Genomic DNA, 16,836 nt, shown 5'->3' with positions numbered 1-16,836 from the left:
CTCACCCAAAGGGCCACCATTGTATGCACGGGCCCTGGCCACCTGAATGTTCAAGTAAAATCGTTCTTCCAAGGTGGCAGTAGAGATTAGAAATAATATGTATAAATAACACTCATTGTGACCAAATCTCTGCCTATTCTCTTCTACCTTTGGTAATTGTATTTGGAGTATTTGGGGTATTTGAAGAAAGGAACAGACCAGTCTCATTGACAGAATCTTAGGATATCTCTGAGTGGCATGGGTGGGGTGAGGAAACACTGAAGCTTAATTTGATAGGGTACCATCAAGAATTTCCTCTCTAAGCCTAAATCAACAGCTCAGCTATGTCAGTCCCATGACAAACATCTGGAATATTTCTGGATAGGTGAAGGATTGAGCTTATAAAGTAAGCTCTGCCAACAAATAACAGCTCAACGGGAACATTATTGGTATTTTGGGTGGGACAGTTCCTCATGATGCAGAACTGTCCTGGATATTTAAAAGTGTTTAGCATTTGTTAGCTTTTATCAACCAATACCTTCAGTAGCCCCAAGTCATTGTGACTTCAGTTCTCCCATTTTCATGGCTCCTGGGTTTAGAGACATTATCAGCACATTGAAAATCACTGAATTATATGTTTGACCTTGGGATAATGGTGTGGGGCAAATGGGTGCCTGTGGGAAATCCTCCTTTTGTTCTACATTTCTTCTGCTGTGTTACTAGCCTCCTGGCCATGGGAGTTCAGGAGAAGGGACCTAATTATCCACACTTGATCCCTGGAAAATATCCAAATGGCTCCAGACTCATTTGACATTTTGGCATGAATTGTATTAACATATATCTATCATTGATTGAAAAATGTACCGTTATTTTCTGTACTACTAAAAAGATAAAATGCTGCCAAATAATTTATGAAATATATTTTTAAATCACATAGATTTTGACAGCTCTATACTTATGAAAGAGTTCCTTTAGATTTAGACAAGATTTTTTATCCTATATGATTTTTGTGGATTAAAAACAAATGCAATAAGCAAGATAAAATGAGAAGGTATTCCTAACTTCTTTACATTGTGACTTTTCTAAAAACCATTGTCACTTGGTGTCCATGTTTTTCTACATGATATTGCTCACTATAGTATCAAGAGTGTTCTGTTATTGCCATTGGGATTTAGCAATGTCTTCTGCCTTCAACTGTAATTTTTTTCCTGTTAGAAGTCTTGGGTTTGCTTGTAGGTACATGCTAAAATGTAGTAACAGCTTCATTTACCTGTAGATATATTCTTTAAAGTTCTTTGTTGTTGATTTACAAAAAAATATGGAATTTTGGTTGTTCCTCCAATGTGTAAGTTTTTTTTTACTCATATCAAATTTATCCCCCTTGTGTTCTCATGTTTTTCTGTGAACACAGTAACTTTTTGTTTCAAAGATAAATTGTAGTACAGTCTTTCTGAAGATATTTTCAATGATAACTAAACTCAACATATGTATAGTAACAATCCACTAATACACATAACTCAATTGAAATCATGGCAAATGAACCACCATGACCAAATATGCTTATGTGCTGACAAAGACAACTATTGGCGGACATTGATTGGAATAAGCATCTTGATTACAAAGATGTCAGACTGTGAAAAGTATGTGTATCTTATCCCATGAAACTTAGGTCTCCGAAATAAATAGATACATAATATCAAAATTGTATCTATCCTATATATCAAGTAGGATAAAAGTAAGAGCAAAAACTTATTAAAACTAAAGTTTCTGGGGCTCCTGGATGGTTCAGTCGGTTGAGCGTCTGACTGAGCGTCCGACTTCAGCTCAGGTCATGATCTCACGGTCCATGAGTTCGAGCCCCGCATCAGTCTCTGTGCTGACAGCTCAGAGCCTGGAGCCTGTTTCGGATTCTGTGTCTCCCTCTCTCTCTGCCCCTCCCCGGCTCATGCTCGCTCTCTCTCTCTCTCTCTCTCTCTCTCTCTCTCTCTGTCAAAAATAAATAAACATAAAAAAAAAAGACTAAAGTTTCTGATTTTCATGGCCTGGTCCTGGTTGATAGAGATGGGGATATTATATGACAAAGGGCCCAGGAATGTAGAATCCCAGAGGATGAAGGAGGGAGGGAAATCTCTGCCAGTGGAAGAAGGAGCCCAGAACAGAACCCTGAGTTCTGGGTGAAGCAAGACCACCAAGTGCTTCAAATTGTCAGTACCTGGCACATAGTAGGAGCCCAGTGAATGGTAGGTAGTCCCTACTAATAACTAGAGGCAGTAGAGAATAAAGGTAGAAACTTCAAATAGGAGACTGTTTTTTCAGTAGTTTCCTGAGTGTAGGTGCTAGGTCAGTGTCCAACCCGTGTTTCTTAACCACATTCTGAGACCCAGGGTCTGAGTTCTGCAGACCACTCTGGCTTCTCTCATTCCCTCCCAGCCACACTGGCTTCTCTCCATTCTTCAAACACCCAGAGTAATTGCTCTTTCTGGGTCTTGCTTGTACTGTTTCTTCTGCTTCCAACACTCCCCCAAGACTGACACGTGCCTGCTTCCTTCACATCATCCAGGTTAGACTTCAAATCTCATTTCCTCAGAAAGTTTTTTCTCACCATTTTATTTCAAGTATTCTCTAAATCCTACTTCAGTCACTGTCTGTAATATTAACCTGTTTGTGTCCTTAGTATTACATCTAACTCTCCAGAATGGTGCTATCCAATAAAAATATAATGTGAACCACAGAAGTACATAATTTAAATTTTTTAGTAGTCACATCAAAAAAATATAAAAGAAACAGGAAAAAATAATTTTAATATTATTTAACTCAGTAGATCAAAATCATTACCATTTAAAGGTGTAATCAATATAAAAATTGTAAGTGAGATATTTCATACTCTTCTTATCACTTTACCTTTTCAGAATTTGGTGAGTATTTTATACTTATGGCTCATTCAGCCAGTACTGGTCACATTTCCTGTAGTAGCTACCTGGGTTGCTAATGGCTATTATGTTGGCTAGTGCAAATTCTGGAATAATTTCAGTTTTTAATTTATATATCTGTCTTTATATTCAGTTCATTGTGCTTGTATTTGTGAAAAGAATTTTGGTCTATAAGGTCAGGGAATTTAAATCTGTCAGGTTCATCACTGAATCATAACACCAGGAACAGTACCTGACACACAGTTGGCCTTCAGTAAATATCTGTTAACCTAATCACTTAAATAGATATGAAGTTCAGAACCTGAGATAAGGCTGCATAGTTACCAGGTAAACTCATAGGACAGTAGAGACAGTTAAGAGAGGATAAGAAGAGGCGTAAAGATACTACAGCCACATCTTTTAGACTAAAAACAAAATAAAATATCAGACAATACCAAAACCTTGGTGAGAATGTGGATCAGCTAGAACTCTCATGTTATTGGCAGAAATGCAAAATAATGCCATCATTTTGGAACAGTTTAGCAGTTTACCATAAAAATTAAATACACACTGTCTATATGACCCAGAAAACCCGCTTCTGGGTCCTTATTCCAGTGAGATAAAAATGTGTATTCCCACAAAAATGTATAACATGAATTTATAGCAGCCTTTATTTGTTATCACTGAAAACTGGAAACCCAAATGTCATTTAACTGGTGAACAGATAAATAACCAATGGTACAATCATACAATGAGATGCATTTATCAATAAGTAGGAACAAACCACTTATGCATAACATGGATGCAAAAACATGAATGAACCTCAAATATGTTATGCTAAGTGTTACATGCCATATGATTCCACTTATATGAAATTCTAGAAAAGACAAAACTATAGGGGCAGAGAACAGATCAGCTTTGCCAGGGGCTAAGGTAAGGAACAGCATGAAGAGCAACACTAAAGAGTTCCTAGGAAGTTGTTCTGTAGCTCATAGAACTGAGAACTGTATGTTTAAAAAATGCAAAATGAAACATAAATTAAAAAATAAAATTAAATGACCTCTATAAGTGCATTAAAAAAAAAGAAGCCCTAGAAAATGCACAGTTGCTGTTACAGATGTATCAGCAAACAAGGGAGCACAGAGTTAGGGCACTTGGCATCTGGTAGGAGATGGGTTTCATGCAGTTTGGGGGAGAACAGGTAAATAAAGAGGCTAAAAGCAGGTAGCAGGGACCCAGTCAAGGGCCTGCATACTGATTTAGTCTGGAAGAAAAGAGAGGGTCTAGTAGGGCTGCAGCCTCAGCACAAGGGGTGCTGAGAACCAAGGCGAGTCATGAGGCCTAAAACGAAAACAAAAGCCCTGTTCATAGAAACTCTGGTACTAGTCCAAAGCAGGACGTTGCACAGCTATCCTGATGCTGGGCCAGTGGGCTTGGATCTTATATTCTTTCCTGCTGTGTTGAGGGGAGCTAGTCGTCAGCAGACTGCATTCACTCTGTTTTCCTTTAAAAACAAAGCCATTCAAAGTTTTTTTGCTGAGCTAGAATGCTGGCTGGTCAGGCCCTGGGGGCCCACAGTCCCGATCCCGTTACTGTAGTAGGCTTGATGGCATCTGGAGGTGATGTTCCTGCTGATGACCACCGGCCCACTGGACTGGGGAAAGAGGTCATGATGGCTGCATAGAGCGAATTGGACCTTTTCAATATGCTAGCCTTAGAGGAAACTTCAGACACCAAGGAAGACCCTAATTTAGGCCCCACTATCACCGACAAGCAAATAGTTGACCGCATCTGTTCGAGAGAACTTCAGTCGGCCATCTGGTTCTGCCTGCACAAAAGTGACTTGCAGCGATTGCCTGCCTATGGAACACATTCCAAGAGGGTACTCTGCCAGTTGGGCCACCAAACCCCTGCACTGACTTAGTGCTATAAAGTTTCTTCTTTCCAATAAAGACTAGCCACTGGATTGGCTTCTCTTCAAAAGAAAATCCTTCCGAGTCCTCCGTGGGCTCCTTTCTGCAGGAGGCATTTCCTAGCATCCCTTGAATCTAGGTGTCACCAAATACCTAATTGGGAACAAACAGAAATGATGTAGTGGTTGAGGCATTTCAGAAAGAAATGGAAGTTATAAATGTAAAAGTAACCATAATGGGGAGAATATAGAGGGACATGAGGAGGCTGAAAATAGACCTATGTAGGATGGGAATAAAACAGAATCCAAAAATGAACCAGAAAATACATGTCATAGAAGAAGACTGAAGGAATTAGAATTGAATTGAATCGAATGAGAATCAGGTTATTTGAGGAGAAGAGTGTTTCAAGGAGAAGTCAGCTAGAGGATTTGGGGCAGAGAGATAAAGGCCTATGAGAACAAATCGTAGTTGCACGTGTTTCTTTGGTGGTAGGAACCATGTCTTCCTGCAGAGTACTCCAAAATATTGCTTCTCAGAATCTACAATTTGGCTTTATTTCACATGAGTTAAGGAATTAGTTCTTATATTTCTACCCACTGCAAGCCTATTCTTGCTCATCTACCCCACAGCTCATAGTTTCACTATTGTCTCCATAGTTAATTTTCTTGTATTATTTAAGATCATTAAATATAAATGAAATCAGGCAAAAAAAGTACAAATGTCTTAATAAAAAGGTTATTTTTCAGACATGGGGGTAAAGTTCTGCCTATGCTTCCTCAAAGATTTCCTTGTATGTTAAGTTTGAATGATACTTCTTTAAGTGAGGGGCAAAGAAAAAAAAACTTACATTTTGAGACTGAAATTATTAATGAGAAATGAATTTTTAATATTATTCAATCAGCTGGGAGATTTTAGAAGCCATATGGAATGAACTATCCTATAATACTTTTCAAAAAATGACATCACTCAGTGGGCATACTCTCTGTTGAGCAAACACATACTAATGATGCGTATCATTTATTCAGCCCTTACTCTGTGTTAGAGGCTGAGCACAATGCTTCATTTACTGTTGCCCTTTCTCCACAGATAGGAAAATCTGGGTTCAGTGAGGTCAAGTGAAGTGCCCAAGTACCCTATCTGGTCAGTAAAGAAATGGGGCTCAAATTCAGGTGTTGGATTCTAAAGCCCATTTAATGAACCAGCATAACAAATTGCTTAATTTGAAAGCAGAAAACACATCATAAAAGATAAAGTATAAGGAAAATATATTGGTGAACTGGAAATATACATTATAAGGAATTGATTATTTTGGCTGCAAGACCTCTCATGTACACTGAGAGAGAACTTTACAATTCACAGAAATAGGATGTGTTTTAACTATTAGCCTTTTATTGGAAATGTTAAAATATTTTTCTAGATGTCCTTCGAGTATTAAAAAAATGTCTTTTTGTATGATAGAGGCAAAACATTATCAGGTATATTTCTTGGGAAAAAAAGGAAAGTTTTATTTATTTATTTTTTTAATTAGAAGGAAATGTTAACTAAGTTTCTCAGAAAGTAGGGTTTTACTTAAAGCAATGATTAAAAACAGCCTTTGAATTTTATAAGGTAGTTGTATACAGGTATTACATTACATTTCTTCAGATTAGAAGATGACAGAGGAGTAGGGGGACTCTTGGCTTGCCTTGTCCCTCAAACACTGTGAGGTAAATATCAAATCATTTTGAACACTCAAGAAATTCATCTCAGGACTGAGAGAGCAGAACTGTACAACTACGGGTAGAAAAAAGCATTGTGGAATGTGGGAGCTGCAGAGTTGATTTGGGGGAGAGAACAGCTGTGGGTGCTGCAAAGGGGAGGGAGCCTCAGAGAGAGAAGCAAGAGAAAAAGAAAGAGAAAGAGTGAAAACACACAGGGAATTAAAAAACAAAAACAAAGACACTGTTCCCCAAAACCATTGACTGGGAAAGGGAGAGGGGCTAAATACTACAAGTTTGTATAAACAGCAGAGTGCAGAGTCTGAAGTTTCAGAGGTCCATGCCATCACCGGGGTTGTGTCTGAAGGGCTTGGCTATGTTCTGGTGTCTGGAGGGAAGGCAGACACCTGGGGGCAGGCAGCGTGTGTCCCCTGGGTCACACGGGAGAAGCAGTTCCCCTGCTTGAGTGCATTTGGTAGTGGCAGCACAGCCTCTCTGGGGGCATAAGAACAGGCAGCATGCTGTCTTGTTCCCTAGCATAGAAACAAAGACACCAGCTAAGGGTGGTGAGCTTTGGTGCTAGCTTTTACCTAAGCTTTACCATAAACTCCAAATCGCCGCGTGGTCACACCACCGATTTCTGGGACAAGCCAGGGCGAGCCACACTGCAGTAAGACCCTCCCCCAGAGGATCAGCATGGGTCCACCCTATGCAGATCTCTAAACTTCTGGGTTTTGAAACCCCGCCATGCACCTGAGGAGTGCTGGGCCACCTGGCAGGCAGACAGCTCTGATGCAGGGGAGGGTGAAGGCGGGGATCTGGTAGAAGCCAGGGACATAAGAGAGATGATTATTTGCTCTTCTTTGAGGGCTTCCTGAAGAGTGCCAGGCACCAGCTTCCTGCTCGGGACAAGAGAGGGAATGACACCGTTTTTATCCCCACCCATCAGTACTGACAGACTTTAGGGAGCAAAACAGCGCCACCCAGTGGAGGCTGGAGCTGCCTCCACCAAGCACCCCCCTCCCCCCCACCCCCCACCTGTGCCCTACACATGCATCTCCAGTACGGGGAATATGCCTGAGAATCAGAGTAGCAGGCTTCTTCCTCAGAAGACCAGCACAAACCCCTCAAATGCACCAAGCTGGAAAGCTTCAACGCTACAAGAAATAGGATCTAGTTTCCTTTTTTTTTTTTTTTTTTTGGACCTTTTCTTAATATAACCATTACTCTCAAGAATAGGAACACAACAGGCTTTTCTAACAATCACACACATACACACACACACACACACACACACACACACACACACAAACACACACACACAAAACAGTGACCCAGACAAAATGAGAAGACAGAGGAATTCATCCTGAAAGAAAGAACAGGAAAAGTCATGGCCAGGGGTTTAATTAATACAGATACAAGTAAGATGTCTGAACCAGAATTTAAAACAATACTGGACTTAAATGAATAGAAGACAGTAGAGAATCCCTCTTTCCAGAGATAAGAGAACTAAAACGAGTCAGGCCCAAATAAAAAATGCTTAAACCTAGATGCAAAACTGAATATATGCTATGACAACAGGATGGATGAAACAGTGATAATGGAAAAAAATTATGGAAAATAGTGAAGCTGGAAATAAAAGGGAAAGAAGGGTTTTGGATGACAAATGCAGACTTAGGGAACACGGCAACTCCTTAAAGTGTAAAAACATATGTATCATACAAATAGCAGAAGAAGAGGAGAAAGAAAAACAAGAAGAAGGTTTATCTGAGCAAAGTATAGCTGAAAACTTCCTTCATCTGGGGAAGGAAAAAGACATTAAAATCCAAGAACTATGCAGAACTCCTGTTAAATTCAACAAAAGCCACCATCACCAAGATATGTCATAGTCAAATTCACAAAATACACAGAAAAGGAAAGAATCCTGAAAACAGCAAGGGAAAACAGTTCTTAACCTACAAGGGAAGACAGATCAAGTGTGCAGCATATCTGTCTACAGAGACTTGGCAAGCCAGAAGAGAGTGGCAGGATATATTCAATGTGCTGACTGGGAAAAATATACAGCCAAGAATTCTTTATCCAGCAAGCTTGTCCTCAGAATAGAAAGAGAGATAGTTTCTTAGACAAACAAAAACTAGTGGAGGTTGTGACCACTACACCAGCCCTGCAAGAAATATTAAAGGACTCTTTGGAGAAAAAAGATCAAGAGCGGCAAAGACTAGAAAGGAAGAGAACATCATTAGAAACATCAACTTTCCAGGTAACACAATGGAACTTAATTCCTATCTTTCAGTAATCATTCTGAATGTAAATGGGCTAAATGCTACAATCAAAAGACATAGGGTATCAGAATGGATAAAAATACAACAACAACAAGATCCATGTATGTGCTGCCTACAAGAGACTCGTTTTAGACCTAAAGACACCTGCAGATTGAAAGTGAAGGGATGGAGAACCATCTATCATGCTGATAAATGCCAAAAGAAAGCCAGAGTAGCCATACTTAATATCAGACAAAATAGGTTTTATTTTATTTTATTTTATTTTATTTTATTTTATTTTATTTTATTTTATTTTATTTTATTTTATTTATTTTAAAATTTAAAGCCAAGTTAGTTAACATATAGTGTAATAATGATATAAAGAATAGAATTTAGTGATTCATCACTTACATATAACACCTAGTGCTCATCCCAACAAGTGTCCTCCTTAATGCCCCTCACCCATTTAGCCTATCCTCCCACACAAAACCCTGCCAGCAACCTCAGTTTGTTCTCTGTATTTAAGAGTCTCTTAAGGTTTGTCTCCCTCTTTGTTTTTATATTATTTTTGCTTCCCTTCCCTTATGGTCATATGTTTTGTTTCTTAAATTCCACATATGAGTTAAATCATATGATATTTGTCTTTTTCTGACTGACTTATTTCGCTTAGCATAATACAATCTAGTCCCATCCATGTTGTTGCAAATGGCAAGATTTCTTACTTTTTGATCACTGAGTAATATTCCATTATATACATATACTACATCTTCTTTATTCATTCATCAATTATTGGACATGTGGGCTCTTTCCATACTTTGGCTATTGTCTATAGTGCAGCAACAAATATTGTTGAATGTGCCCCTTCAAATCAGCCCTCCTGTATCCTTTGGATAAATACCTAGTAGTGCCATTTCTGGGTCATTGGGTAGTTCTATTTTTAATTTTTTGAGAAATCTCCATTCTGTTTTCCAGAGTGGCTGTACTGGTTTGCATTCCCACCAGCAGTGAAAAAGGGTTCCCCTTTCTCCACATCCTTGCAAGCATCTGTTGTTGCCTGAGTTGTTAATGTTGGTCATTCTGACTGGTGTGAGGTGGTATCTCAGTGTGGTTTTGATTTGTACTTCCCTGATGAAGAGTGATGTTGAGCATTTTTTCATGTGTCTGTTAGCCATCTGTATGTCTTCTTTGGAGAAGTGTCTATTCATGTCTTCTGGCCATTTCTTCACTGGATTATGGGTGTTGAGTTTGATAAGTTCTTTATAGACTTTGGGTACTAACTCTTTATCTGATAGATCATTTGCAAATAAATTCTTCTATTCTGTCAGTTGCCTTTTAGTTTTGCTGATTGTTTCCTTTGCTGTGCAGGAGCTTTTTATCTTGATGAGGTCCCAGTAGTTCATTTTTGCTTTTGTTTCCCTTGCCTCTGGGAAGACATGTCAAGTAAGATGTTTCTGTGGCTGAGGTCAAAGAGATTGCTGCCTGTTTTATCATCTAGGATTTTGATGGCTTCCTGTCTTATGTTTAGGTCTTTCACTCATTTTGAGTTTATTTCGTGTATGTTGTAAGAAAGTGGTTCAGGTTCATTCTTCTGCCTGTTACTGTCCAGTTCTCCCAGCACCATTTGCTGAAAAGACTGTCTTCATTCCATTGGGTATTCCTTATTGCTTTCTCAAAAATTAGTTGGTCATACATTTATGGGTCCATTTCTGGGTTTTCTATTCTGTTCCATTGATCTGTGTGTCTGTTTTTGTGCCGGTACCATACTGTCTTGATGATTATGGCTTTGTAATATGGCTTGAAGTCTGGAATGGTGATATCTCCACCTTTGGTTTTCTTTTTTAGGATTGCTTTGGCCATATGGGGTCTTTTCTGGTTCCATACAAATTTTAAGATTGTTTCTCTTGCTCTGTGAAGAATACTGGTGTTATTTTGATAGAGATTGCATTAAATATGTAGATTGCTTTGGGTAGTATTGACATTTTAACAACATTTGTTCTTCCAGTCCATGAGCATGGAATGTTTTCACATTCTTCTGTGTCTTTCACAATTTCTTTCATAAGATTTCTATATTGCAGTATGTAGATTTTTCATCTCTTTGGTTAGGTGCAATTTTAAGTTGGCTCAATTCCTTTATTTCTCTTTCTGATGCCTCATTATTAGTTTATAGAAAGGCAACCGAGGGGCATTTGGGTGGCTCAGTTGGTTAAGCATCTGACTTCAGCTCAGGTCATGATCTCCTGGTTTGTGGGTTTGAGCCCCATTTCAGGCTCTGTGCTGACATCTCAGAGCCTGGAGCCTGCTTCAAATTCTGTATTTCCCTCTTTTTCTGCCCTTCCCTGCTCATGCTCTGTCTCTCTCTCAAATATAATAAATAAATGTTAATTTTTTTTTAAATGCAACCGATTTCTATACATTGATTTTATATCCTGTGACTTTGCTGAATTCATGTATCAGTTCTAGCAGTTTTTTCGTGGAGTCTTTTGGGTTTTCCACATAGAGTATAATGTCCACACAAACTAGATTTAAACCAATTTAAACCACTGTAACAAGAGATGAAGAGGGCATTACATTGTAGGTACAGGTTCTATCCATCAGGAAATCTAACAGTTATAAATATTTATGCCCCCATCATGAAAGCACCCAAATATATATATCAATTAATAACAAAAATAAACTCATTGATAATAATACCATAATAGTGGGGGGCTTTAACACTCTGCTTACAGCAATGGACAGATTATCTAAGTAGAAAATCAACAAGGAAACAATGGCTTTGAATGACACACTGGACTGAATGGACTTAACAGATATATTCAGAACATTTTATTCTAAATCAGCAGAATATATCTTCTTTTCAGGTGCACATGGAACATTCTCCTGAATAAATCACATACTGAATTACAAATCAGCCCCCAACAAGTGCACAAAGATTAATACCATACCATACATATTTTCATATCTACAATGCTATGAAACTTGAAGTCAACCACAAGAAAAAATGTAGAAAGACCACAAATACATGGAGATTAAAGAACATCCTACTAAAGAATGAATGAGTTAAACAAGGCATTAAAGAAGAAATTAAAAAATACATGGAAGCAAATGAAAATGAAAACACAACAGTCCAATTCCTTTGGGATGCAGCAAAAGCAGACCAAAGAGGGAAGTATATTACAGTATAGTCCTACCTCAGGAAGCAAGAAAAGTCTAAAATACACAACCTAACTTTACACCTTAAGGAGCTAGGAAAGGAACAGTAAATAAAGTCTGAAGCCAGCAGAAAGGAAATAATAAAGATTAGAGCAGACATCAATGATATAGAAACAAACAACAAAAAACAATAGAACAGATCAATGAAACTAAGAATTGGTTCTTTGAAAGAATTAACAAAATTGATAAATCCCTAGCCATTCTTATCAAAAAGAAGAGAAAGGACCCAAATAAAATCATAGCTAAAAGAGGAGAGATCACAACACCACAGAAAAACAAACAATCCTAAGAGAGTATTATGAAAAAATATATGCCAACAAACTGGGCAATCTGGAAAAAATGGACAAATTTCTAGAAATTCACAAACTACCCAAACTGAAACAGTAAGAAATAGAAAATTTGAAGAGACGTATAACCAGCAAAGAATTTGAATTGATAATCAAAAATCTCCCAACAAACAAAAGTCCGGGGCCAGATGGCTTCCCAGGGGAATTCTGCCAAATATTTATTTTTATTTTTTATTTTTTAGAGAGAGGGTGAGTGCATTGAGTGAGGGAGAGAGAGAGAGAGAGAGAGACGGAGAGAATCCCATGAGGGTCAGAGAGAGAGAGAGAGAGAGAGGGAGAGAAAGATAAGGCGGGGCCCACCTGAAGCAGCGTTCATTTTCACCCAAAGTGGGGCTCGAGCTCCCCTGTTGTGGGGCCCATGCTCACCCAAGGTGGGGTGAGCTCAACTGATGTGGGACTCAAACTCACGAACTGTGAGATTGTGACCTGAGCCAAAGTCAGATGCTTATCTGATTGAGCACCCAGGCACCCTCTGGCATACATTTAAAGAAGAGTTAATCCCTGTTCTACTTTAAGTGTTCCAAAAAATAAAAATTGAAGGAAAACTTCCAAAGTCCTTCTACAAGGCTAGATTACCTTGATTCCAAAACCAGACAAAAACCCCACTAAAAAGGAGAATTACAGGCCAATATCCCTGATGAACATGGATGCAAAAATTCTCAACAAGATACTAGAAAATTTAATCCAACAGTACATTAAAAGAATTATTCACCACGACCAAGTGCGATTTCTTCCTGGGCTGCAGGGGTGGTCCAGTATTTGCAAATCAATCAATGTGATACACCACATTAATAAAAGAAATTACAAGAACCATATAATCATCTCAGTAGACACAGAAAAAGCATTTGATAAAACACAGCATCCATTCTTGATTAAAAAAAAAAGCCTCAACAAAGTAGGTATAGGTGGAACATCCCTCAATTGCATAAGAGACATATATGAAAGACCCTCAGCTATTATCATCCTCAGTGGGGAAAAACTGAAAGCTTTTCCTCTACTTTCAGGGACAAGACCGCGGTGTCCACTCTCACCATTACTATTTAACATGGTACCAGAAGCAATCAGACAACAAAAAGAAATAAAAGGCATCCAAATCAGCAAGGAGGAAATCAAACTTTTGCTATTTGTAGACAACATGATACTCTATGTAGATAACCTGGAAGAATCCACCAAAAAAGTGCTAGAACTAATACATGAATTCAGCAAAGTCACAGGATATAAAAATCAGTGTACAGAAATCTGTGACATTTTTATATACCAATAATGAAACAGCAAAAAAAGAAATCAAAGAATCAATCCCATTTATAGTTGCACCACAAACAATAAGATACTAGGAATAAACATAACCAAAAAGGTAAAAGATCTGTACTCTGAAAACTGTAGGACACTTATGAAAGAAATTGAAAAGGACACAAAGAAATGGGAAAAAATTCCATTCTTGTGGATTGGAAGAACAAATATTGTTAAAATGTCGATACTACCAAAAACACTCTACATATTTAATGCAATCCCTATCAAAATGCCACCAGCATGTTTCACAGAGCTAGAGCAAGCAGTTCTAAAATTTGGAAGGAACTGCAAAGGACCCTTAATAGCCAAAGCAATCCTGAAAAAGGAAAGCAAAGCTGGAGGCATCATGATTCCAGACTTTAAACTATATTACAAAGCTGTAGTCATCAAGACAATATGGTACTGGTATAAAAACAGACACATAGATCTGTGGAGCAGAATGGCAAGCCCAGAAATGAACTGACAACTACATGGTCAACTAATCTTCAACAAAGCAGGAAAGAATATCCAATGGAAAAAAGTTTCTTTAGCAAATGGTGTTGCAAAAACTGAGCAGCAGCACACAGAAGAATGAAACTGGACCACTTTCTTACACAATACACAAAAATAAATTCAAAATGGATGACAGACCTAAATGTGAGACAGGAAACCATCAGAATCCTAAAGGAGAACACAAGCAGAAACCTCTTTGATCTCGGCCATCATAGCTTCTTACTAGACATATCACAGGAGGCAAGGGAAACAAAAGCAAACATGAACTATTGAGACATCATCAAGATAAAAAGTTTCGGCACAGCAAAGGAAACAATCAGTAAAACTAAAAGTCAGCCTACAGAATGGGAGAAGATATTTGCAAATGACATATCTGATATAGGGTTAGTATCCAAAATCTGTAAAGACCTTACCAAACTCAACACCTAAAACACAATCCATTTAAGAATTGGGCAGAAGACATGAATAGACATTTTCCCAAGAAAGCATACATATGGTTAACAGACACATGAAAAGATGCTCAGCATCACTCATCATCAGGGAAATACAAATCAAAACTGCAATGGATTACCACCTCACACCTGTCAGAATGACTAAAATTAACAACACAGGAGACAACAGATGTTAATGAGGATGCAGCAAAAGGAGAACCCTCTTACACTTTGGTGGGAATGCAAACTGGTATAGCCACTGGAGAACACTATGGAGGTTCCCCGAAAAACTAAACAGAAAAACCTTATGATCCAGCATTTGCACTACTAGGTATTTACCCAAAGGATACAAAAATACAAATTTGAAGGGATACACGCACCCTGATGTTTATAGCAACATTATCAACAGGAGCCAAACTATGGAAAGAGCCCAAGTATCTAACAACTTATATGAATGGACAAAGGTGTGGGATAATGAAATATTACTCGGCCATCAAAAAAGAATGAAATCTTGCCATTTTGCATTGCAGCTAGAGTTTATTATGCTAAGTGAAATAATTCAGTCAGAGAAAGACAAGTATATGATTTCACTCATATGTAGAATTTAGGAAACAAAATATACGGGAAGGGGAAAAATGAGAAATAGGAAAGGCAACCATAAAAGACTCTTCAATATAGAGAAGAAACTGGGAGTTGATGGTGGGAGATGGGTGGGGGATGGGCTAGATGGGTGATGAGTATTAAGGAGGGCAGTTGTATTGGTCATGGGGTGTTGTATATAAGTGATGAATCACTAAATTCTACTACTGAAACTAATATTGCACTAAATGGTAACTAACTAGAATTTAAATAAAGATTTGGAAGAAAATATGTTTCTTCAGATTACTATTTTCATTTATTTGGTTAATTCTTTGATCAAAGTTTATTTGAGCTCTTATGTGATGTTAGGAGATATAGAGAGGAATTAAAATCCAGCCTTTGCATTTATGTTCCCTCACATTATTATATAATGGAGATAGCTACTCAATTCTTTATTCTCTTCATAAGAAGCAAAAGAATACAAAAATTTCTCCAAATATTACATGTGTAAGTAGTACCTTTTAGGAATTACTGAATATTCCTAATCTCTATCACATGACCATACTTTAATTGTATCTGTATGAAATGGGTACTAATACTTGCAAAAACACAATTGTCAAGAATATTCTTATGAGATGAAAAAAATGAATGTGGGAAACAAAGACTTAAACATTATTGTGTATTACTGTATTGGACTATAAATTATTTGTTCATTCTTCTATTTCCAGTGCCGAGTGGAAAATGATATAGAGGGTACTCAATAAATACAGCATTGAAAAACAAATAGAGATACAAAAAAGAATAAGAATTTTCAATGACTGGAAGAAGAGATAAATAAATAATTAAAATACAGTGTGACAAATGCTATGATAGAGTTAACACAAGACAAAAAGTGGGTTCAAAACAGGAAATTTCCAGAAGATAATGCTTGAGGTAAACACCTAAGGCTATGTAAACAAAAGGTAGCTAGTTCTTTCCAGAAGTACAGCATGCATGTAAAGGCACAGGGGCACTGCCTACTCTTTTGTAGGAAGTGCCCTGAACAGAGTCACCTGGCCCAGTGTGGCTGAAATACGGTTGTGTGTATATTGAATTTCGATGGCCCTGTCTCTCATCTGTTGTTCTCTACCGCATGACTTCTCTCCCTTCTCCCCCTCATACTCCAGACTCACTTTATGCCTTACTTTATTTCATTTTTACCTGTCCTTTCACTTACTCATCTATCTATTCATTAAAAATATTTATTTGAAAATTATTCCATATTATGCCATTGTGTTGGCTCTGCTAGAATAGGTGCTTTTATCTTTAGTTTGTATATGATGACTTAAATTTGGGCAGTTCCTTCAGTAGCATCGTCCTAAAAGTAGTTAGAAATGGTGATGAATGTGTCCCATCCATGTGACATCACACTGGCTGCCAGAAGCTTGCCTTCACTTTGTTGATCCTTTGTGAAACCTGCCCCAGCCATCTTTTGCCCATGTCTCCAAAGTTTACCCTGCTGCTCTGTCATCCTCCTGTTTATTCATAGCGACATCTAAGAGGAACGGCTAGTAGGGATGGTAGAAGGACCTCTGAGAATGTGAAAATACTTCAGTAGATAACCAAATAGACTGTATTACAAATAGTTCTCTAATGGCTAGCAACTTTTGTTGCTTTCCTTTTGTGTGCACATCTCTTAGTTAGGCCTTGAGGACATAAAGATGAATACAGTATAGTTTTTCCTTTAAG

The 16,836-nt window shown here is 38.0% G+C and overlaps 1 long non-coding RNA gene across 1 annotated transcript in view; it reads left to right on the top strand.

Moving 5' to 3' along the window:
- The window catches only part of LOC128314334 (uncharacterized), a 443,125-nt gene that overhangs the window by 209,449 nt on the left and 216,840 nt on the right, over positions 1–16,836 (top strand). The window lies entirely within an intron of this gene.

The sequence above is a fragment of the Acinonyx jubatus genome, chromosome B1, assembly GCF_027475565.1.
Source record: "Acinonyx jubatus isolate Ajub_Pintada_27869175 chromosome B1, VMU_Ajub_asm_v1.0, whole genome shotgun sequence".
Classification (NCBI taxonomy): Eukaryota; Metazoa; Chordata; class Mammalia; order Carnivora; family Felidae; genus Acinonyx; species Acinonyx jubatus.
The sequence above is the reverse complement of the archived record's forward strand: the minus strand, read 5'-3'. Positions and strand labels throughout refer to the sequence as shown.